Source organism: Tamandua tetradactyla, chromosome 12, assembly GCF_023851605.1.
Source record: "Tamandua tetradactyla isolate mTamTet1 chromosome 12, mTamTet1.pri, whole genome shotgun sequence".
NCBI classification, from domain to species: Eukaryota; Metazoa; Chordata; class Mammalia; order Pilosa; family Myrmecophagidae; genus Tamandua; species Tamandua tetradactyla.
In genome coordinates, this window is record NC_135338.1 from 1,906,819 (window position 1) to 1,921,088 (window position 14,270).

At 39.5% G+C, this 14,270-nt stretch overlaps 1 protein-coding gene and 1 long non-coding RNA gene across 4 annotated transcripts in view; one reads left to right on the forward strand and one right to left on the reverse strand.

Moving 5' to 3' along the window:
- KCNH5 (potassium voltage-gated channel subfamily H member 5) overlaps nt 1-14,270 on the forward strand; it is a 315,910-nt gene that overhangs the window by 268,756 nt on the left and 32,884 nt on the right. The window lies entirely within an intron of this gene.
- Nucleotides 7,625-12,941, reverse strand: LOC143651712 (uncharacterized). 2 transcript variants are annotated; one of them, XR_013160164.1, is made up of 3 exons: nt 12,649-12,941; nt 9,059-9,158; nt 7,625-8,665 (listed from the first exon to the last, which is right to left on the reverse strand). It is a non-coding gene; the product is annotated as an uncharacterized LOC143651712 (long non-coding RNA). The 2 variants fall into 2 exon arrangements; XR_013160163.1 differs by lacking the exon at nt 12,649-12,941 and adding an exon at nt 9,681-10,043.

Below are 14,270 nucleotides of genomic sequence, written 5' to 3' on the forward strand. Positions count from 1 at the left end.
GATTTCCTTTAGTCCATTAGCTTTTTGAGTATTTTTAAGATGTTTTTTAAAGAGTATTTATGTATGTCCAGTGTGTGGTCTTCCTCAGTGATGGTTATGTCACATATTCTGTTTTTTTGAATGTACCATTTTTTTGTTGTTGTTATTGAAATCTGGGCATTTGGACTTTTAATTTGTTAACACTTAAATCAGATTCCCCCACTGATCTGATTTTTTCCCTTGTTATTGTTTAAGTCTTTAAACAATATTTGTCTGTTTGTTTAGTGAGTTTTCCAAACTATTGGTTCAAAGGTTGTCTGCATCCCTTGATGTAAGTAGTTCTGAAATCTCTATTACCTGTGCCTGTATTCTGCTAGTGTAATAACAGAGATTTCTTTGACTACCAGGAGCTCACAAAAAATAATAAATGCCCCCTCCCCCTACCCAAACAAACAAAAATTCACTTGTCCCAGTCTTTGCGGACCGCAGGTTTGCTCTGCTCTGGTGCTCCCCTTCAGTGCTTCGACAGCCTTAGAGGGCACTGACGGGACAGCCTGATGCCAAAGCGTTTGAATCCTCCCAGGTCTTTTATGAGCAAGTGTCTTGTCCTAGGCATTCTGTATAGCCTTATCAATTCCCCTCTGTATGGGTCTGGATGCATCCAACTCCCCTCTAGGAAACAGGCTGTCTTTCCTTCTAGTCCAAGGTACTATTTTATATCTCAACCAGAAATGTTTTTCCCCAGGCTTCTGTAACTTGATTGGTTCTTAAGGTGTTTATGAGACCCTGATAGCTGCCTCTATGTCTAGAGTAAGCTCTGTGACTGTCTCACAAGCATCTGCCAGACTGTCTCCCAGCTCTTGGCACTGACATACATGCACCCCAGTATACACACGGGGTATTACTCTGTTCCCTCTGGAACCCACGAGCAGGGGTTACCCTGGGCTGTGCTGTCGCCACTCCTAGATGATCTGGGTAGGGTAATGGAGGGCCAGTAAAAGTGGCAGAAGGTTTTCCTACAATTTTTAATTGCCCTTTTCTTGAGTCATTGCTTGCCCAGTCAATGCAATCCTTTAATGCTTTTTCCAGAGCTCTGAGAAAGGTAATTCAGCCAGTTTCGGCTGGATTTTCAGTGTTACTGTTTGGGGAAGGAACCCTGGAATCGCTCACTCTGCCACCTTATTGAAGGATCTTGCCTCTCCCCTAATGCCTTTTGATATTGATTTAAATTTGGGATACATGCCATTTTTCCTATCCTAATTTCTTATATCTCTTTTCCCTTAATTCTTTCAGAAAAAAAATCAATGGCTGTTCTCTAGTTGAATATATAATATTAAGTTTTGATGTATTTATGAACCTAAATTTTAATATATTTTAAGGCAGAGTTCTTATAGAGGTTCCTTCCTACATAACCTCAGGATGAATCTCAATATGATCATATAGTTTGTCTTTGTACAGAATTTTTCCCTTCTCTTTTTGAGCTGAATCCACTATTCTGTTCTTCCTGTCCTCTGGGATATCTGAGAGAATTCAAAGCTCAATAGACACATGTTCAGAAGGCTTCCATGCAGATTCTGATGAATAGCTTTGCTCAGTTCTACAAGATGGGAACATGTTTTTGAGGAAGCATTTGGTTATTCAAAGTAGGAATTTCAAGATGTTTACAGTAATTTCAGTCAGACTGTTGGCCCTGAAAATAATAAATATCTTAATAATACATATCTATTTTCATAGGAGAGAAATGACTTTAAAGAATTATATACATTTATATAAACGATAAAACAGGAGGCGTCTCACTGGATAGATTGAATTCCTGTGAGTTCAGTATCCTGACCAAAATAGCATCTGCCTTCCTGGAATGTTCTTTTTATTCCTACCCTGGGGTTGGGGGGGGAGTGGATACATTTCATAGATTTTGACATTCCAGACAATGATCTTTTCCCAAAGGAATTAACTCAAATGATTCAACTAAATAGCCAGAGACACTCAGATGACCGAGCGAGGCTACAGTAATTTATACCAGAGAAAGTCTTTCATTTTTTAGCTCTTCTTTTTGAATCAAGTAGTACTTGATTTGCCTGGCACTTTTAGAAGTTGACATTTGATTTCACTGGGGTTTCATATATAGCCACAGTTTTATCCTTTAAAGAGTGATGTCATCTGTAAAAGTGCATTGGTGGTACATTCCCTTAGGAAACTCACAATCTGGAATGGAAGCTTCAGAGTCAAAAGAGAAACTGGAGTTCTCTCAAAAGAGAAACTGAAGACTTCATGTTGCATGAAATCAACCGAACACAAAAGGACAGTTATGAAGTAATTAGAATAAGCAAGCTCATAGGGTCATAATTGAGAACATAGGTTATGAGGGAAAGGGGTGAAGGTAGGACATATGGAGTTAAAGCTTTAAATGTTTCAGTTTTTAATTGAAGCAATAGAAAAATTTTGGTAATTGGATGGTGGTGATGGTGAACAGAATTAACAGCACTGATTATTTATTTGAATGCAGTTAAAAAGGGGGAACTTTGGGGTTATATATATGTTACTAGAATAATTTTTTAGAAACCCATGGAACTGAGTTGGGCCACGGTGGCTCAGTGGCAGAGTTCTCGCCTGCCATGCTGGAGACCTGGGTTCGATTCCTGGTGCCTTCCCATGCAAAAAAAAACCAACAACAAAACCCATGGAACTGCACAACAGTGAACCCTCAGTTAAAGCATGGACTATAGTTAATAGCGCAATTATAAAAATGTGTTTTCGTCAGTTGTAACAATGCAAGGTGTTAGCAGTAGGGGAGTGTATGGGAATCCTGTATTTTATGCATGATTGTTCTGTAAGCCTACAGCTTCTCTCATAAAAACACCACCAACAAACTGTCACTGCGAATTCTGCATATGAGAAGAAACCGGCTTCCCGTGGCAGCATGTGGAGGTAGTGTGGGCGCTGGAGCCCATCTAGGACTGCGTCTCCCTTCTAACAGATGCCTAAGCAGCTACTTTAGATGTGGTCTATGGTCTGTATCATCATTCAGGCACATTGAATGGTAATATGTTAGTAATACAGCTTCTTTGAAGGTTAGTTTCACATGACAGGGAGATTCAGACTCCCTCTTCAGTGAAATAATAGTGTTTCCTCATACTCCAAAATTCAGAAACCAGGATGCATGATGACCTACTTAGCTGTTGTAGAGTTTGTTCAGGCAAAGGTCTCTTGTGTCAGCAAAAAGCAAGTGTGAGAAATCAGATCCAGCCTGCTGAATTTATGACTCTATAAAATGAGGCTGACTACTGACTTGCTAATAGCAACATTTCCACACCTGAGAGTCTCCACATGGCTTGTTACTGAAAACAAACTTTAGGAGGATTTTCTCTTGTAGGCTGTTGGGAGTGGTGATGGGGTGGGGGTGGGTGATGGGGGGGATGTCACATGCCGCATAGGGGCTCATCCCCTTCCGTCCAAGACAGTTGAGTTCCACAAAGCATTTGTCACAAAGGTCAGGGTGTGAATGTTTGCTCTGGTGGGAAAATTATGAAAATAGCTTTTGATTTGGCAGCTTTGCAAGGCTGCAAAATCTCAGTAGTTGGGTACTTAAGGCATTCTACTGACACATTCCCTTAGAGGGGTATTCTTAATTTTGAACAAGCAATTTTCTGTAGGTTGGCAGCATTAATGAAGCTCTGATACTGAGAGGTAAAGAAAGAGGAAAGAGCGAGGGAGGGAGGGAGAGAGGAGAGGGAAATCCAGAGTGGCTCTGTCAGCAGAAAAGGTTTGCAACAAGTCTGATGATATGGAAATGGACCTGATGCTTGGAAGGTAAACTGTCTTTAATGCACCAGACAGAATGTAAGAGACTTGAATTTTTAACTCTTGAGCTAACTTTATAAAATAAATATATCACTCTTTTTCTGGAAGCCTGGCCACATCTTATTTTCCACAGTCAAATATCCATACCCTGAAAACAAATGCATCACCATATCAAAGAATTTAAAATCACCCAAGCGTGTTCTCATTTTGTTCAAAGCCGATCTTCAGAAAAAAAATATGCAAAATTTAGAAAACTGATACTCTAGTCTTGATTTCAGAGTGGAAATACTTAATACTCACGTGGGTTCCAGCTTGTCAAAACAGCTGACTAATTGTGATTAATTTAGATAAAAGTTGCATTTAATTCTCATCGAAATAAAGTCAAACTAATATGGGTTACTATAATAAAGATAAAGTATAACCATGCAAATAGCAGCAAAAGTGATTATTTTAAATGGAGGACAAGGGCAAAGGTATTTCTTTAGTGAGTTATAGAAAGGCTGTTGTCGAAATTAAAAATTTGAGATAGCTTTAAAATATGAAAACAGTGAAACTATCAAGATTTAGACAAATGGAAGAGATCTGGGAAGATAACGCATTGCAAAGTGAAGCTGCTTTGCGGTTGAATTGTTATTATGTAAAATAAATCAGCCACCTTCTATGGCTTCAGCTTCCTCCTCAGGAGCCAGTTTCAGCCCCACCTCCTTATTCTACCCCATGTGCTCTGCCTCACATTATCTCGCCTTTCTCTGTTCTCCTGCAGCACCCATCATTGCATCGGTTTGTTCAGTATTTACTGTAGATTGCCTTGTAGAGCTGTTTGCATTGAATGGATGCCCTGTCTCCATACACGGACCCTACACCCTTAAAGACAGAGAAATGTCTTATCCCATACGCTCAGCTGCTCCTTGCATGCCAGCACCCCAACACATTGATGTCACGAATGACTTAGTAATAACATTGCAATGCTAGTTACTGTTAAAATGATGTGTGCTGCTTCCCTTTCTAGTAGTAGTACCTGATACTCACAGCAGGGAGCAAAACGGAAAGAAAAATAGCAGAAAAAAAGGAAAAAATGGTGTCTGATTTTTTGTCTTAGAAAATTACTAGGATCACTTTGAATGCACCTTTAATAAGAGCTGCCAGAGGTTACAGCATTGAGGAGTTATATATATGTGTGTGTGTATGTATGTATATGTGCTGGTTTGAAAGGATGTATTCCCCCTAAGAAAGTCATGTTTTAATATAAATCTCATTTCTTAAAGGTAGAATAATCCCTATTCAATACTGTATATTTGAAACTGTAATGAGATCATCTCCCTGGTTGATGTGATTTAGTTAAGAATGGTTGTTAAACTGGATTAGGGGATGACATGTCTCCACCCATTTGAGTGGGTCTTGATTAGTTTCTGAAGTCCTATAAAAGAGGAAACATTTTGGAGATTCAGAGAGAGCAGAGAATGCTGCAGCACCACGATGCAGAGTCCACAAGCCAGCAACCTTTGGAGATGAAGAAGGAAAATGCCTCCCGGGGAGCTTCACAAACTAGGAAGCCAGGAGAGGAAGCTAGCAGATGATGCCGTATTTGCCATGTGCCCTTCCAGCTGAGAGAGAAGCCCTGACTGTGTTTGCTATATGCCTTCTCACTTGAGAGAGAAACCCTGAACTTCATCAGCCTTCTTGAACCAAGGTATCTTTCCCTGGATGCCTTTGATTGGACATTTCTATAGACTTGTTTTAATTGGGACATTTTCTCAGTCTTACAACTGTAAACTAGCAACTCATTAAATTCCCCTTTCAAAAAGTCATTCCGTTTCTGGTATATTGCATTCCGGCAGCTAGCAAACCAGAACAGTATATACGAATTTGGGGAAATTATATATTTATACATATTTAGGCTTGTCGTTGGGTTACTAAAAGCAAGTGCATTGGGTTACTAAGAGCAAGTGTGTTTTAATTTGTTAAAACTGGTCTTAAAGTGGCAAAGGTAATGGTAGCATTTGGACATCTCCAGGAGGCACCTCAGTTCTTTCTTTTGCAGCATTAGGCATTTGATTTAGAATGAGTATTTAGTTGTGGTTTGGTGCACGGAAAATGGAATGTGGGTCTCCAAAATTCTTGCTCCCTTCTTACTTAAAGAACTATAGGCTGGAGAATCAAACGTGGTTCCTCACTCAATTCAGGAATAAAAACAATCCTGTTTATACCCAGAGTCAAAAAGCATCTTAGGGATGAGCACGTCTGTGTTGGAGAGTGCCCCCAGGTCTGCATTTGTGAGGATTAGCATGACAGCTTTGGGTTCATTTTAGTTCCCCAGATGCTAAAAACAAATACCATTCAATGGGTTGGCTTAAAAGCAGGAATTTATCGGGTCATGGTTTCAGAAGCTAGAAGGCTCACTTCCTCCTAGGGTCTGTATCTTCTGGCTGGCTGGCAACCTTTGGATTCCTTGGCTTTTCCATCACATGTGGTGCAGATGGCAACATCTCCTTTCTCTCCTGGGTTCCGTTGATCCTTCTAGCTTCTGGCTGCTCCCCATGGTTTCTCCCATAACCAATTTCCTTTGCTTATCAGGTTTTCAGTTATATTGGTTTAAGGCCCACCTTTGTTTAGTTTGGGCATACCTTAACAAATAGTATCTTTAAGCATCCTATTCAAAAATGGGTTCACCCCCCCAGGACCAGGGATGGGACCAGAGCGTGCCTTTGGTATGGGACATGTTTCAGTCTGCAACGATAATCTTGGGCAAATTAGTTTACTCACCATGCCTCATCTGTACAATGAGAATAATAAAAATCAGTAAGTATGCGTGGAGAACCTCTTAAGTACCAGGCACTTTTCTAGATACAGATCTATAGGAGTGTACAAAACGGGCATTTTTATGGGTTTAGAGTCTAATAACTACCGTGTAGGGTTTCTGTGAATATTTAAGCGGGCAGAGGCTGGCCCATGTCAGGTCTCAGTGAATGATAGCAGTGATGATGGCGATGGTGCTGCTGTGGTGTTGAAGATGACGTCAGTGATGATGATGCGTCTCATAAGCAGCAAAGCCAGACTAGTGTTTATGGTCCTCTTCCAAAATTTCAATGAGAAATGAAAGTCAGGCTGTTGTCTTAATTTTACTGGGTTCTGTCCATCACTGATGATAAGAAAGTGAGGGGAAAGTAACAAAGGCACTCATAAGCCAAATTCAGGGTGGAGTGGCGAGGAATTCTCTAGGCAGCCCTGGAACATGCTAAGGCTTACATTTGCCCAGAAAAATGTTGTGTTTTCCCGAAGGAAATGCCTACTTTCTTGCATTAAAACCAAGTAAGATACCACTACCTCTTTCCAAACTTCACACATTCAGCATAACTACTATTTTGGGTAGAATTTCAACTGCAGTCCCTGATGCTTGATGAAATGATTTGACTAATGATAAACAAGATAATTATAACAGAGTTCCTAGGGTCAGGTCCAGTTCTTGGCACACTTAGCTCATTGATTGCATCTTTCTAATCTAAGTTATTGAACAGACCTCCATGCTGTCCCGACCCGCAGGACAGTCAACGGGGTCCGCCACCTGCTGAGGGAAGAATGGATATGGGGCAGAGAGACGCAAGAAGGACAGCAAGACAGGATTCTGATGAAGCTGCAAATTTTATTAAGCAAGCCGGGTGTATATATACCAGCTTGGGAGGGAAGTAGGGTATGTGGAGCATTATGATAGGAGGGAGTTCGCGCCACGGAAAGGGTTGGTTAGATGATTGGTGGCACTTGTTGCCAGGGGAAAGGAGCAGAGCAGACTCTTGGCGGGAACCTATTTCCGTGAAGAACCTTGTTGTAATATGTAGGTGCTATTGCATCAGCCAGGGTGGCCATGTTGGCTTAATCGCCATGTTAGGTTAGCCTCTGGTCCCCAACACACGCTATGTTTTACTGTATGTGATAAGATTAGCATTAGAGCATTTAACTTGATCTAAAACTTTTACTTTAACTATAGGTTCAGAACTCATCCTGAATATCTCTCAAGTTTAACTATCTGAGCATTTTGACATCTGCTCAAATACTGCCCATGATCATACCCTTATGGCTGTAGAAAACAACTTATTGCATAAATGTGGTCTTCTTAACGAGAGACACTTAAGGGAAGTGTTGGAAAAAATGGAAAAGAGCTTTTCTAATCTGTGCTTAGTATTGACACAGTAGTTTTGTAAACCAAGAGCTAAGTTCACTCTTTTATTAGGACCTCAAACTAAATTTGAATTGCAGTTTTTGAGGTAAAGGAAACTACGTTTTTATTTCATAAACATTTTAATTTCATCTGCCCTTAACATAACACATCTTTGGAGGTCTTGATTTTGTAATATTATTTGCATCCATTCATCTGCTTGTGAAGGAATATAGTAGACAGAGGCCATTTGTATGAGAAGAGAGAGAAATATTACTTGAATAAGCCTATTGCACTAGTCAGATTTGTCAAAGAAAAGGTGACTATCTTTCCTCTTTATAATAGTCCCTGGGAGAGAAATGTGCTCATTCTATTCATGTTTGACATTTCATAGTAAAGGTAAAATTCATTTTTAATGGCAATCTATTCCACAAGGTTATTAATTAAAAAAACAAAAAAAAAGAGAACTGTCATTTTAAAAGAGCAATTCATGAATTAGTGAAAATCTCCAGTGAAAAATACAGTTCAGTGAAGTTCTCTCTTGGATTGGCGGCTGTCTCACCATCACAAAGTAACCCTGACCCTGCACCCATGATGGCTTTTACATCACCTGGACGTGAAATGACTTTGGCATCAGGTTTTGGTAAACTTGGAGAAGTAGCCCCTTCAGCTTCGTGCTTGGACCTTTTATTATACATCTTATTTGGGTCCGTTGTTCTCCTACCAGAGTAACTCCTAAAGAGCAAAGACTGGGTTTTATATGAATAATATGATCATAGCACCTAGAGCAATATTTTTATTTTAATGTTCAAAATATATTTGGCAAGTGAGTACATCAACATTTGAGTGCCTCTGATTTGGAAGATGACTGAATATAGTTATTGCATAGATCCATATGCCTCTAACAAAAATTATACCTCTTAGGAAAGGTTAAAGAGACTAGAATTATTTTGTTTGTTTAAGAGAACCTAATGCTAAAAAATCTATAGCAGAGCCAAGTCTTGGGATTATGGTCATATAAATTTTCCCTTTGCTAAGTCTGCATTTCCTACCCACCTCCAAGATAATGCCTCTATCCCTATTCCCCACAGTTTATACTCACAGCTCATCAGTGGTTAGAAAACTTACTCTTTTGCTAACTATGTCTGGCATTTATCTTTTAGTCCATTGTAGTACTTTGAAGGGTCCAAGAAATAGAATCCTTGTGTCCATCCTTTATTTGGAACAACTGAAAGATCAAAATAGTGCTGTAATTAATGATCAAGCTGATTGGAGGATATTGTTTTAGGGCTGTTATGAAGTGGACTTTCCAGTACTTTAGCCTTGAATTAGGCAGACTTGAATTAGGTAGGCTACTTATGAATGACATAACATACAGGCATAATGTACATATGCATAAAATTTATAACATTAATAACAAACACTTTTGTATATGATTATGACATATTTGCATGCATATAGATTTGTATATATGTGTATGTATGTGTATAATCACATTTCAAATACATATATTTATACTTTAAGAGTTCACTTAACCTCTGGTGGTAGAATTTTGAGCGAAATGATTATAATGAAAGATTTCAGGCAACCTGGAGGCGATGACATGATCCCTTGAACATTTTCTGGCATGACTTAGATCAGACCATTGAGACAAGTGAGGGTCATGGACCACCTACATCAGAATTACTTGGGGCGCTTGTTCCAGGGTAGACTTCTAGGCCCTACTTCAGAGATGCTAAATCACAGTTACCAGGTATACGAGGGGGACAAGGATTCATTCCAGGTGATTGATGTGCATAACACAGCTGGAAAACCATTGCCAAAGAGGCACCTCCAGATTGTGACCAGTTTTTGACATTCCTTGCTCTCTACCTGAAATGAGACAGAGAAAGTGGTTCAGCTACAAGATGAGTTCTTTAGATTATGAGCATAAACTCTTCTGACCATGAGGGTGACCAGATGCACGACGGCTTTGTGCAGGAATTGTGAATGATTCCAGGTGTGCCACACTCTCCACCAGATTCCTGGCACTGACGACCACAGTAGGACACGTGGTCCATGTGGGAAGCAGAGAAAACTGTCACCCAGTGTGTCTGTGTCCTTCTGTGCTGCTCTGATGAATACGCCAGCCCCTCACCACCACCCTCTACGTAGCCTTTATCCTAGGGGTCTCTGGCCCCGGGACTCTGTTCAGCGTTCCCTCCCAAGCGTTGTTTAAATGAAAGTAAATAAAACATATGCAATTGTTTTCTTTTCTTTTTCTATCCATAAACACTTTTGAAAGTTTTATGACCTATTATATAGGTAACACACTTATAGTGAGTTAATGAAGTTGGTGTTTTAACCATTCCTTAAAATGTTAGGTATTCTGAGGAAATATTGCTTTTATTGGGCAGCCAGACTCAACACTTTTGTACTTCGAGATTGCCTTTGCTAGGATGGTGACTTCTCCAGCTGTGAGGGCAGTGTGCAGGTATTTAGAAATGGCGAGGCTGCAGCTCTGTTTAGGACAATAGATGCCCTCAGACAGGGGGTTGGATGGCTTTTTTGAGAATTTCCGTCTCATGAGCTTATGCTCTACACAGACAAACTGAGTAACCAGCCTTGGATTGGTTTTCCACACAAGATAACGTTTGCGCATTGAAAGTCTGGAAATTTGACCTTCATGCTTGCTGCCGATTTGTACAATACCATGTCCTACAGAGGAGGGGTGGTGAAGAACTCCCTCTGCTAGACTCCAGGTCAAAACAAGATGTATAGGCCAAAGTCAAAATAGAAATCTACGGACTTTTCCTTAGAAAGATCAGCCCTTTAAAGTCTCCCTGGTTACTTATTCTAACCTTATCCCTTCTTTCTTCATTACTCCTCCTGCACGACAGCCTTTTGAATTAGAATGTGTTCTAAAGGTTGGGAGTTTGACTTGAGGTTTTCCCCAAGGATTCTGATCCTGCAGCCCTTGGTAACAGGCTCATGGTGTGGGAAAAAAGTTCCTGCTGTTTTAGCCATTTAAAAAAAAAGGAGTTTTCCCAGAGGCCTCTGAAGGATTGCTTTGATAGGTGATCAATCATGGTTTCTGACCTTAGTATGAAGTTTAGTTCCAGGAGCTAAGAGATTCAGATTTCACTTAGTTTTTTATTTGTTATTACAGGATATATAACTTGCTTGGTCTACTCTCTTTCCCAACGATCTGGTCAAGATAATGGAACACTCTTTTCTGCCATTGTTTAATATTCCAGGACATAGTGGATGCTCAGTAATTATTTTTACTTGATTTGATGTCAGGAGAGCCATCAAGCAGAATCTGTGACGTTCTGAAAATAACTGACTAGGAATTAAGAAATCTGTATTTTAACCACAGCAATGTCTCTTATTTCTTGCATCTCTTGTGTCTCAATCAAATTATCTTTAAAGTTGGGAGATTTTCAATACCTGACACTTCCACAGCACTTATGGTTTAAACTATTTAAAATGTAGTATCTATATGCCCCTCGGGGAAAATATAATTTTCTTCATTTTACAAATAAGGAAACTAAAGCCGAGAGAAGCTAAATTATTTGCAAAAATCCCTGGATTTTAAATGACAAAGAAACAGCCCTGTAACCAAAACCTACATCTTCTAAATCTAAGATAGTAAAATTTTTCTCTTGTGTTCTAATGAGCTCAAAGAATTATTGGGTGAAGTGAGATGGTAGCCTAAATGTTTCTAAAAAAGTCATATGTAAGTGGAAACCAGGTATTCATGAAACTGGATTGTCGTGATGACAAAACCCTTCAATGCTCTTACTTTTCTTTTTAGTTCCCAGAGTTAATAAGATTTCAAAGCGGATAGGAAATAAAGAAATTAAAACTTTTGGATGGCGGTTCAAAAACATTGCTTGGTTCTTTGCCAGTGATACAGATATTTCTTGTGTTAATTAGCTGTTCCAAACCTGACTGAGACTGTAGGTCAGCTCTTGAAGTAAAGACTCTATTGACACCTCCTAACTACACATGGGTACTATAAAACTGGCTTCTTCATCCTTGCTGAGAGAGCTTTCACTTTCAAAATGCTTGTCAATCAGCAAATTATTAGTGACCTCTACAGCTGTGCTCAAGAGAAGCATTTGTCATTGGGAAAGTAAATAGATGACTGCTACCTTTTACCCTGAAGCAGTTGTCCATGTGAGAAAGTAGATTGTTGGAAAATCAAGCCCTGCCATTCAAAACTTCTGCCCTTGTGATTTTTTATTCTGACTTCATATTTGCCCATCCTCAGTCTGTTTCCTTTATTATATCTTTGTATATCTCTATCTGTATCCCATGGATCTCTTTCCTCTAGGGACTCACTTCCTGAACATTCAGGAAGGTGCCCGATAATCATATCTGGCCCCAGTCTCAGAGCATGCTGCCTGGATAGGCTTAGAATTTTCAAATCATTAATTTCTGGTTCTTTTGCACTTAAGAGTTTACTCCTCAGCTTATCCCTTTTCTCCTGCATTTTATTATGAGCTTCAAGGAGAAACCAAGCTGTGCCTTGCACACTTAGCTGGGAAATTTCTCAACTAAATATCCACATTCATTGCTTTCAAGTTCTGCCTTCCATCCAACATCATAATACAATTTCGCCAAATTTTCCAGCACTTTATGACAAGGATCACCTTTCCTCCAGTTTCCAATAACACATTTTTCATTTTTAAGTCTTCATTGAAAAGACCTTTAATATCCATATTTCTACCCACAGTTTCTTCAAAGCAGTCTCAGCTTTTCCTCTCAGGAACCTCAAAATTCTTCTAGCCTCTATCCAAGACCCAATTCCAAAGCCATTTCCACATTTTTACTTGTTTGTGATAGAAGCAGCCCACTTTCTGGTACCAAAACCTATCTTAGTTTCTTGAGTGCTCTAGCTTTAGTACAGTGGATTCACTTAGCAACAGGAATTCATTGGCTCCCGGTTTCAGAAGGTAAAGAGCAGCTTCCTCCTGAGGTCACTATCTCCTGGCTGGCTGGCAGTCTTTGGGGTTCCTAAGCTTTTCCATCACATGGAAATGCTCATTATGACATCTTCTCCTTTCTCTTCTGGGTTCCATTGACTTCCAGCTTCTGACAGCTCCCTGTGGCTGCTTCCTCTCTCTCCGTCTGAATATCATTGACTTCCAACTTCTGACAGCTCCCTGTGGCTGCTTCCTCTCTCTCCGTCTGAATATCATTGACTTCCAACTTCTGACAGCTCCCTGTGGCTGCTTCCTCTCTCTCCGTCTGCATATTACTCTCTGTTTATGAAGGGCTCCAGTAATGCGAATTAAAGGCCAGCCTGATTCAGGTAGACCACACCTTACCTGAGCAAACAACTTAAAGGAATCCTGCTTACAATTTGTCCACACCCACAGGACCATGGGTTGGTACCTGAACTTGCCTTCTGTGGGAACGTGATTTAACCCCCAACAAGTTCTCTACATGGTTGCAATATGCAGCCAGGTTTGAAAACCACTGTTCTTGTCACTGATTCTAAAACTTTTCATAAGACTCACAAGAGGGATATGGGTTAAAATTTAGGTTTTTAAATTTAAAAAATTTTTAAGGGCCCTCTAGAGCCCATCCTTAAAAATATATATTGTTTGGGGTTGCTTCTTGGAATATGATTTGAAAAATGCTTGCAAGCTTTGTAGGCTTGTAATATGATGGCTATATTACTGACTTGTTCAGGTAGCTAAAAGAAAAGAAGGTAGTGATTTCTTCCTTCACATTTTATTTCTTGCCTTTTCTCCCTTATCTATAAAATTAGATGTTTGCAATACAAGAGCAAACACCTTTAGAAATAGACACAGTCTATACTCTTTGAATCCATATTTCCGATTTTATGACAATTTAAATTATTTTTATTCACTATTTAGTTTTTTTACTTATTTAAAATCTGTTAATTTATTTTAATAGCCTGTTAGCAAAACAAACAAAAAAGATCTTTCAAAAATCTAAAATAAGTGAAATCACATACTGCAGGGTACCTTTTTGAACTCTTGCTGTCTGTGATATTAGCTATCCTAAAGCTTCTTAAATGTTTGTATTCTCTTCATGCCACAAGTTTCCAGGTGTTATTTCATTTAATTCTAGCAAGCCTTTGAGGAAGACATGACTGCTGCATTTTGTAATGCAGAAAACTGAGATTTACAGAAGCTAAGTGTATCACCAAGGTTGTAACCCCAATAAGCAACAGAGATGGAATTTAATCCCACGGGAGTTATTTCAAGGCCAGTGGTCTTTCCTCATATCATACTGCCTTTAAATACAGCAAAATCACAGATGATTTTTTCAGAAGTAACAATTTACATTTAAACACAGCCATGCTCTCTTTGCACAGATCTTT